Consider the following 9,673-nt stretch of genomic DNA (forward strand, 5'->3'; position numbering starts at 1 on the left):
GCAATACAGAGCTCCGTCACAAATATGCGTCCTAGTATTTGGAAATCTCTCTTAACGACAGAAAAAATTTTAGCAAAAAGGAAAATGTATGATGTGGTGAATGAGGAGACGAATCAATAAGCCAAAAAATGTATATTACTGTGAATGAAAGACTTGGAAGACAAGTGCTTAGGTACAACCCACAAAATAAAATCAGTTCTTTGTGCAGTATTGCCATGAATCTACGCACATTTTAAATATATTCAAATATTTTGTATTTTGCAATAAAGTCTTTAACTTTGTTATTCATTTTTCATGTTTCATTATGTCCTTTCTTTAAGATTTGAGTTTTTTTGAAATTATTTTTTTATTATTTTTTTTTTTGCGGTACGCAGGCCTCTCACTGTTGTGGCCTCGCCCGTTGCAGAGCACAGGCTCCGGACGCACAGGCTCAGCGGCCATGGCTCACGGGCCCAGCCGCTCCGCGGCATGTGGGATCCTCCCGGACCGGGACACGAAGCCGTGTCCCCTGCATCGGCAGGCGGACTCTCAACCACTGCGCCACCAGGGAAGCCCTGAAATTTTTATTTTATATTGGAGGATAGTTGATTAACAATGCTCTGTTAGTTTCAGGTGTGTATCAGAGTGATTCAGTTATACATATACATGTATCTGCTCTTTTTTAAGTTCTTTACCCATTTAGGTTATTACAGAATATTGAGCAGGGTTCCATGTGCTATGCAGTAGGTCCTTGTTGGTTATCCTTTTTAAATATAGCAGTGTGTACATGTCAATCCCAAACTCCCATTCTACCTCCCTGTCCCCCACCCTTCTTCCCTGGTAACCATAAGTATGTTCTCTAAGTCTGTGAGTCTGTTTCTGTTTTGTAAATAAGTCATTATGTCCTTTTTAGTTTTTTTTTGTTTTTTTTGAATTTCTGAATTTTATTTTATTTTTTTATACAGCAGGTTCTTATTAGTCATACATTTTATACACATCAGTGCATACATGTCATGTCCTTTTAAATGTCCCTTTTTTTTTTTTTTTTTGCTGTATGCGGGCCTCTCACTGTTGTGGCCTCTCCTGTTGCGGAGCACAGGCTCCGGACGCGCAGGCCCAGTGGCCATGGCTCACGGGCCCAGTCGCTCCGCGGCATGTGGGATCTTCCCGGACCAGGGCACGAACCTGCGTCCCCTGCATTGGCAGGCAGACTCTCAGCCACTGTGCCACCAGGGAAGCCCTAAATGTCCCTCTTTTTTTTATTATTTTATCTTTTATGGCAAAATTGCCTTACAACCAATTGGCTATGTGGCAAAAAAGCTTGCAGCAAAGATGTCTATGGTAAAAATGCTCACAGTGAAAATACTGGACAAGGTCGTGGAGACGTGAGAAGGTCCCAGTGTGTTGGTCCTTACTCCTCTGTTCCTGCCTGCATCATATCTGTAAGCACTTACAGGGATTTAATTTTGCTGTGTAGACTTCCAGAGTGGGACATGTCTGGCCATTTTGCTCAGGGACCACACCCTCTAGGGAAGCACTATAGGGGCTGGGAACACTGTATTGGTGTTGCTCAGACATGGCTCCCTTTATTCCTATGAATCCTTGGGCCTGATGGTTTCCTCTCTAGGCCTCAGTTTACTTCTGTATAAAATGGTTACTGTCATCCAGACCCTATTCTCCTCTCCATGGAACTCTTGGGAGAAGGGATACATGCCACTAATTTTTTTTATGGTGTCAGATTGTGTTTCTTAGTGCCAGGGCAATAACTGGGAGAGTTCCCTAGCACAGGAAGCAAAGTCCAGTTGGGGGTCACTTCTAAAAAACCGCAGAGTGCCAAGAAGCGTTCTCGATCCCCACGCAGTGGTACAGGAGAAATGTTTCCCATCTGAGAGCATGGAATGGAGCTCCAGGGATTGCTGGGGTGGTTGTTACCAGCCGTGCCAGAAGAGTCCAAGGTGCAGCTCATTTGCTTTTGGCTCAGGGACAGCTGGCAGCTGGCCAGTGCTCAGTCATCTTGTTCTTTGCCCCTGAAACTAGTAATTAACAATACCGGCTGGGTGAGTCATGCTTGCTATCAGTCAGTAATTGTGTTGTGGAGCCATCAGTCCAAATGTTACTAAATCAGACACACTGAATCACCTACGTGGGTCCCTCTTGTTCGCTATCTTTGCACCCTGTTTGTTTCCTTTAGATGATGGCTTATCAGAATGTATTATTATTTTGTAATTCCTTTATTGTACCCCCCTCACAATTTCAACTCAGTAGCTTGGAAGCTTGGTGAGCTCAATAGCCGTGTCGATTTCACTCACAACTCCCAGCAGGAGCCTAACACGTGGAGGGCGCTTATTAAATGTAAGTTGAATGAATGAATAACCAAATCTGCAGCTCATCATCTCCCCTACCCCATTTCATTATAATCTTATAACTTCCGTAATTTGCTTTTGCTTCCTTAAATGCAGAAGAAAAGAAATACAGGGAGCAGGATCTCAGGTCATTTATTGAGCTCTGACCAGGGGCCATGCACCGTCATGGGCAGGATCTCACTTTATCTTCACAAGGACACCTGAGGCGCGCACTATCCTCATTCTCATATTGCAGATGAGGAAGGTCAGGTGCAGCTAGACTAATCTGTCTGAGGGCTCACAGCTGGAGCAGGGTGGAGTTGCGAACATAAGGCGGATCCGTCGAGCTTCAGGGCCTTGCTTTTTGCTTCATACGCCAGTGCTTCAAAAATTCTGGTTCAACTCTGGCTGCACCTTGGAATTACCTAGGAGTTAAAAAAATACAGTTGCTTGTCTTGCATTGTTGGAGATTCTGATTTAATCAGTCTGGGGTAGTGCCTGGACATCAGGCTTTGTTAATCTAGCCCCATCCCCCACCCCAGCTCTGGCCAAAGTGTAGTCAAAATTGAGAACTATTGCCCTGAAAAGCATGAGATAAACATACAGCCAGACAAGCCGCTTTGCTTGGGGACAGAGCCCCCTGGGAAAGGCTTTGATGACGGTTCATCATGGTCTCCTGGGATGAGCGCACAACCTGGAGAGGAGAGGTATCTGGGTAGGATGTCCCCTTGAAAAGAAAGACCTGATCTTACTCATCTGTAATATGGGGATGACGACAATTCTGGCATTGCTCAACTGGGATTCCGAGAATCTTAGGCTGGAAGTGAACTTAGAAATTCACATTGTGGCCCAGAGACGTTAGATGGTTTGCCCAAGGCCACGCAGTGGGTAAGAGGTAGAGACGTGGGCAAAACAGAGAAGCAGAACATGACGGTGGATAAGAGGTTGGGGTTAGGCTGACTGATGGATCCAAATCCAGATTTATCACTCTGGCTGTGTGCCTTTGAGAAAGTCACTGTGCTTCCCTGAGCCTCAGATTCCTCATTTACAAACTAGCCATACTGGTAATAGTATCTACCCTTTAGTGTTTTGTGAAAACACTAAAAGGAAATTGTGTTTGCAACATGCTTAGCATCGTGCTTGGCCCTGGGTCAAGATCTTTCTGGGGTTGACAAAAGCAGAATGGAGAATCAAGACAAAAGCAGAATGGAGAATCAAGACAAAGGCAAAATGGGGCTCTAGTGGTAGGCGGTGATATTGCCAAGACCCTGGGGCCAGTAGAGAAGGAAATCAAGTGAGCTGGAGCTGGCGTGAGGGATGAGTGTGTCCAGATTTAGGGCGTCCCAGCTGGGGTAAGTTTGAGCTGACAGGACAGTGGTGCTGCCAGTGTTCCTATTCCAGGTACCAGGATTAGGACATCAAGTGGGACGTGGTATTCAGGAAGGGAGGGCATCCTTGGATCCCTTCTCAGGTTAGAGTGGTTGTTCAATCAGTGGTATTACACTGAACGGAAGACCCAGTCATCTTTGGAGGTCCGTTCCTGAGAATGCCAATCTCTGTGGGAGCAGATGTGTTTTACTGATTTGAGACTAGGAAATCAGCCTCTGATTGAGGATTAAATGAGATGATGCAGTGCTTATCTAAGTGCCCACTAAATGTCAGTGATTGTTATTTACTGCTAACAATAAACCCTGAGAGTTGGGCACTGTTATCCTGCCTGGGTTCAAATGTTGACTTAGCTGAGTAATTCTGGGCAGGTAAACTTAATCTTTTAGGCTTCATTTCCCTCATATGTAAAATGGGATAATAGCGCAATCTCATCACATTGGGAAGTAAGATGAACTGTCTGAAGAGTTGAGTTCAATGTGTTCCATAAGGTAAGAACACAAAAAATGCCTGCTCTAAGCACTAGAGTTAAAGTCCAACCTCAGCCCGTGAGGGGCCATCCTGTTATGTGGAATGGTGAGTGGGCTGCCATATCCGGTGGAGAATCGGGGTGGGAGGGGCAGAGGGGCATGGAGAGTGTTGTCAGCATGGAACAGCGTTCACCGACCCTGGAGTTGAGGTCTCAATTCCAGCTACCTTTCCGTTTCATGCCCCGAAGGGGTAAAAAGTCCCTGTGTGCCAAGTGTAAGGTACACGAAGTGTACAGTACATGGGGAATTTTGCTTTCCCTTGCAGAAACCCTCTCCTCTACCCCCACACACTGAAAAAGGGAAGCTCGTTTGAAAGTCAAGCATTATAAGCATAGAATATTGAGACCAGTTTCTAAACTACAAACGAAAGGGGCTTTAGCTCACTTTATCCACTGCTACTCATGATTCTCACAGGAGGACGTTGAGATTCATAGGAGTGAAGTGGTTGGCCCAAGACCTCAGAATTTGCCAGCTGGCAGACCTGGGCCTGGAACAGAGATCTGTTGACTCCAATCCACTGTGTTTTCTACAATTCCACCCTGGAGCATTATTATTATTATTATTATTATTATTATTATTATTATTTTGGTGTGTACATGTGGGTGAGTGGAAGCAATGTGAACAGGGATGGTAAATAAAGATAGTCAGACTATCTAACGGTTGGTCAGTTTTGTCTCCTTGATCTAAAGTTCCTAGGGATGAAGAGTCTCTGAGAACTGAGTGCAAAAGTTGTGTTTGGTGAGCTGGATTAGGAGAACAATCTTTTTCATCTGGAGAACTGGCATTATGACTTTTGTAGACATTTGGCTTTTAATAAATTCAGGGCAAATAATTCATTTCTTTACATAAGGGTAAAAAGTGTTTTGTTCTTATCACTCCCAGGAGTTGGGTACAAGCTAAAAGTGAGAACTGAATTTCAGAAGGACACTACTACATGCTTAGATTTCCCACTGGGAGGGGAAATTTTGAGACTGAGTTTTTGGAGGAGAGCGTTATCCTCTTCTCCCTTAATCCATGTCTCATTTTACCTACAGCTATTAGCTGGAAACAAATGAAATTTCAATGTGACCCTTTTTGACCCACAGAAATGGCAATTTAATATGGTCCCACCCTATTATTGGCTGAGCATCAATGGTGACTCTAACTACTGCTCTGGGAAATGGAAAGAGATGGATGAGTTGAACCCTTTTAATTCTTGCTGACTGCCATTTCATGAGTGGCAGCATGTATAGTTTCAGAGAGACCTGGGTCCAAATTCTGGCTCCATCAAGTACTAATATGACTCTCTCTGGCCTTTCTTTCTCTTTTTTTAGGGTTGTTTGCTGTGAGTTTAAGCCACTTAACCACAGAGTCTCCTAATTCATAAAAGGAACTAAGTATATTCCCTCCTTCTCTTCCTTTCCCTCATCTGACCAGAGTGGCACAATCTGTGGGGTTTCATAGTCAATTTGTCATAGGATTTATTATGACCTGTGAAAATCAGTTGCCATTTTGAATTCAAATACATGGAGAACTAGAGGCATTTTAAAACCCCAAGAGGTTATCCTTAGACCTTAATCTAGAAAGAAAAATAAATGAACAGATGGACAAAAGAATTGATCTAATTACTAAAATTCTGCAGCTTTCAATGCCAATTTATTAAGTTACATCTATTAAATACTTTAAACACGTACAACATTTCATTCACAGTGATTGGAATTCATACAGTAGTGCTGGAAGACAGGGCACTCATATCAGTTAAATACATATCCAACAACATACAATATGCAATTTACCTTGGGTTTGTGATGTTTTAACATAAAACATAAAATCAGTAAAAGCACATGGGGCTTATCATTAAAACCACATAAACACCTATACTTGTTTAATCTTTTCACCCCTGAAACAAAAGGGGGGAAGTTACATATTTTAATGACTTTACAAATAAAGTCATCTGATTAAGTTCAGCTACTTTATTTACTCAGCATTGTGTGTCTCCTTCCTCCTGAACGCATATGCAACATGGTGGTGGGACTTGCCTGTCATACTCCCTCTTGCCTTGGCTCTCCAGCATCTAGGTAAGTGCTGCCATGTGACATATGCTCAAGAAAATAACTGAGTCGTGGATGACATGGAAAGATTGCTGGGCTGGGTGTCAGGAGATATGCATTCTAGCCTCACACTGCTACTAGCTACTGTCTGGCATTGGGCCATTTACGTCACCTTTCTGAGCCTTGCTTCCTTCATCCTTAAAATGATGGAACTTGGAGCAGATAAGCTCTGCAGATCCCGTCAGCTCTAAAATTCCATGACGTGCTCTGTTGGTCAACATCTCAGAGTCACTTGTGTTGGACAATCTCTGAACAAGTGGGAAATGGCAACCACTTCTAGGCTAGAAGTCCTGAACTCTTGACAAGACCTGCCAGGTTCTTAATGATCAAATAGAACACACAGAAGTCAATTGAAAAATGACCATGTAATCAAAGATTTGGAAAAGACCTCAGAAATCCTTTGGCTCAATCCTTTCTCTCACCTCAATGAAGGAATGGTTTCTACAAAAGCCTTGACATGAGCCCTTTGCTTGAATGTCTTCTGGGACTGAGCAATCACTATCTGGGGACATTCTATTTTGGGGTGGAAAGTTCATTTGGATATCAAGCCAGAAATGGTAACCCTGTAACTTCAACTTACTAGCCCTAGCTTTTTCCTCTAGGGAGACATGGAAGAAATTTCTTCCCCCTTTCTACGTCACCCCATAGATATTTGATAATATTTCTCATGTCTTCCTCCAATTTCTCCTCCAGTTATTATTAATTACTATTTAATAAGAGCAGAGGGTAATTGGGTGAGCCTAGGATTATGCTTCAGGGGAACAGTAGCCTAGCTCTAGATCACCATTAACTCATTGTGTGGTCCTGAGCAAGTAAGTCCTGTCTGAGCTGGTATGGTATTTTCTTCTTAAAATGGGTGATGGAATGGATGGCAGGGGGTAAATGTGTCTCAGAGCTTGGAAAGTTGTAAATATGGTTAACAGAGTGGAGCAGGGCATAGATGTGACTACTCTGACCCTCACTCTCTCACTGCTGGAGCAAAAGCATTCAGGGGTTAATAGTCCACTGAATTCTTCCCAGGCCCAGCTGCCAGTGTGATGCAATAGCTCTTAATATCCAGGACAGCGGTACATCGTTTAAAAAATTTCTCCTAAAAATGGCAGAATACTTCCAGGACTCTGGGTCCTGGGAGAGTAAGAAGTCTTGAGGCGAGTGGCTTCTGCATGTGTTTTGCAAGGTGTAGCGTGTAGAGAGTCCTGTGCTGAAGAATTAATCCCCAGTGTCACAATCATGGAAACACGACAGGGAGAGGACTTGGGAAAATACCTTGCGAGAGAAACTTGGCAACAGACCTGCCGTGTGCACAGTGAGCTAATTGAACTTCCATAAGCCAGAGGGGTTATTGACGATCGCAGAGGTGGAATTTCCTCTGGGGTGACATAGCCTAGACTGAAATAGAGGCAAGGGCTCTGGCATGCCTAGTTATTGAACTGAACCAGACACCTTTCTGGATGTGAAAGTGTACTTTTTCACATTCTACATTATGTTAGTCAAAAAAATCTAGGAATTTTAGTAGCTTAAGCAATTTTGTTCCAAATAGATCTAAACCAGGGTCAAAATACTAGTGACTCCATGCATTTTGATCATGGCTCCTGTATTGGCTGAGAAACACAGGCTTTTCAAAACATCTGGGTTATCCATAAAGTTCTAATATTTTCATGGGTGTTGATGGCCAAACTCTAGTCCAGGAGATAATAAACCTTTCTCTACATGTGGCTTCAATAATGGATTTTAGCACAGAAAGTACCTTTATTTTCCCCCCTTTTATTTATGGAGAACTATCCTTGAATAGTTATTTAAAAAAACACTTAGAGTAAACACAAGTCATTTTGTTAATGATCATCCTTCATCAAATGGCACCCATTTTCGTAATGAGAAAATATCCATGTGTCTAAAGTTAGCTAATTAATTAGCTAATACAACCAAAATAAATTAAAGGATCTGCAGACAGTGGAGGTGCTAAGCAGTTAGAATGAATATGTCTGAGACTAAAATAATTTATCTTTGTATCCCCAGGGCAAGTAGGTACTCAGTAAGTGTTTGTGGAATTGATTTGAATTCAGCCTTTTCAGAGACATGGAATCGGTAAAACATTTTCTCCCTAAATTAACTATTTTCTAAAGCACATAAGCATGCGCCTTTTTCCCTCCAAATCTTTGGATGCACCCCATTTACTCCTTTTAGGGGACCATCACATTCTTAAAAAGCATTCTCCCACCTCACTCTCCCAACTAGTATGCTAAGTTTTGCTATGGACATCATGCCTAGGAAACAGAAGTTCTGACTTGAGTTCCACTAGGAACGTCTGGCTGGGCCTATCTGAACAGTAAAAGAAATATCAGAGAGAATTTAACAAATTCAGCAGTGAAGACTTGAGCACAATACAATCTTCAATAAACAAGCTTATGACAGGAGCAAAACAAATGTGTGGCAGGGATTTTTCCAAAGCCTCAAGTCTTCTAGGATAGTAGGAAATTCCTATTTGTTGGATAAACTTCCAAATTCACCAGATTCCCTGTGGAAGAGAGGGAAGGTTTGAGGGCCCTTGGTATAGGGGTTCCTTTCAGTGGAGGGGACTCTGGACTCTTATGCATGCAGATCCTTTGCCATATCCCAGGTTGCTGGGTGTGCTCATGGGGATGCAGGCAGAGCATTTTCTTTCCCTAATAGGGTGTTAGTTCTGATCTTGGAGCCTGACTGGAGTCATTGATAAAGCATTCCTGATTTAACAATAAATATTGTTCTAGGAGTCGGTTGAGGAAACATTCTCTCATCAAGCTGGGTTTGTAGTTACTGAGAAACCTTTCCTTTCTGCTTTAAGTAAAGGGTAATTAGTCTGTCTGAGATGCCCTTTCCCTGAGGCTATCCGCTGCCTGCCCACCTCCTTTCAGGAGTCACTCAGGCTTCACTCCCCTTGTGATGTCACTTCTGAACCAGGTGGATGTGACCGTGCCCTGCTCTGTGCTCATGCGGGGCCTGCGCTGTTTTGAGAAGCTGAGGGCTTTAGAACCTTAACCTCCCAACTCAGAAATTAGAAGTTAATTTTTATTTAATTATAACTCAACAGATATTGATCAAGTACTGCTACACCAGTCATCATGTTCAGGAACCCCATAATGCATGTCTCTGCCGCTGTAGTCTCCTGGTGAAAAGAGTAAGTAAGAGTGATGTCATTGCCAAATTTGCTTTCAGACCAACCTGTGAGGTCTCTCACAATAGGGAACATTTATTATAGAGACCAAGGTGCTGGAGATCACTCCGCATGTCACACTGACATGCTCTCAGACTTCACAGAATGCTCAAAGTTAGCATGTTTCACCCCCATGAGCTCATTTGATCCTGGGAA

Source organism: Monodon monoceros, unplaced genomic scaffold (assembly GCF_005190385.1).
Source record: "Monodon monoceros isolate NGI ecotype Baffin Bay Population unplaced genomic scaffold, NGI_Narwhal_1 Super_Scaffold_5, whole genome shotgun sequence".
NCBI lineage: Eukaryota > Metazoa > Chordata > Mammalia > Artiodactyla > Monodontidae > Monodon > Monodon monoceros.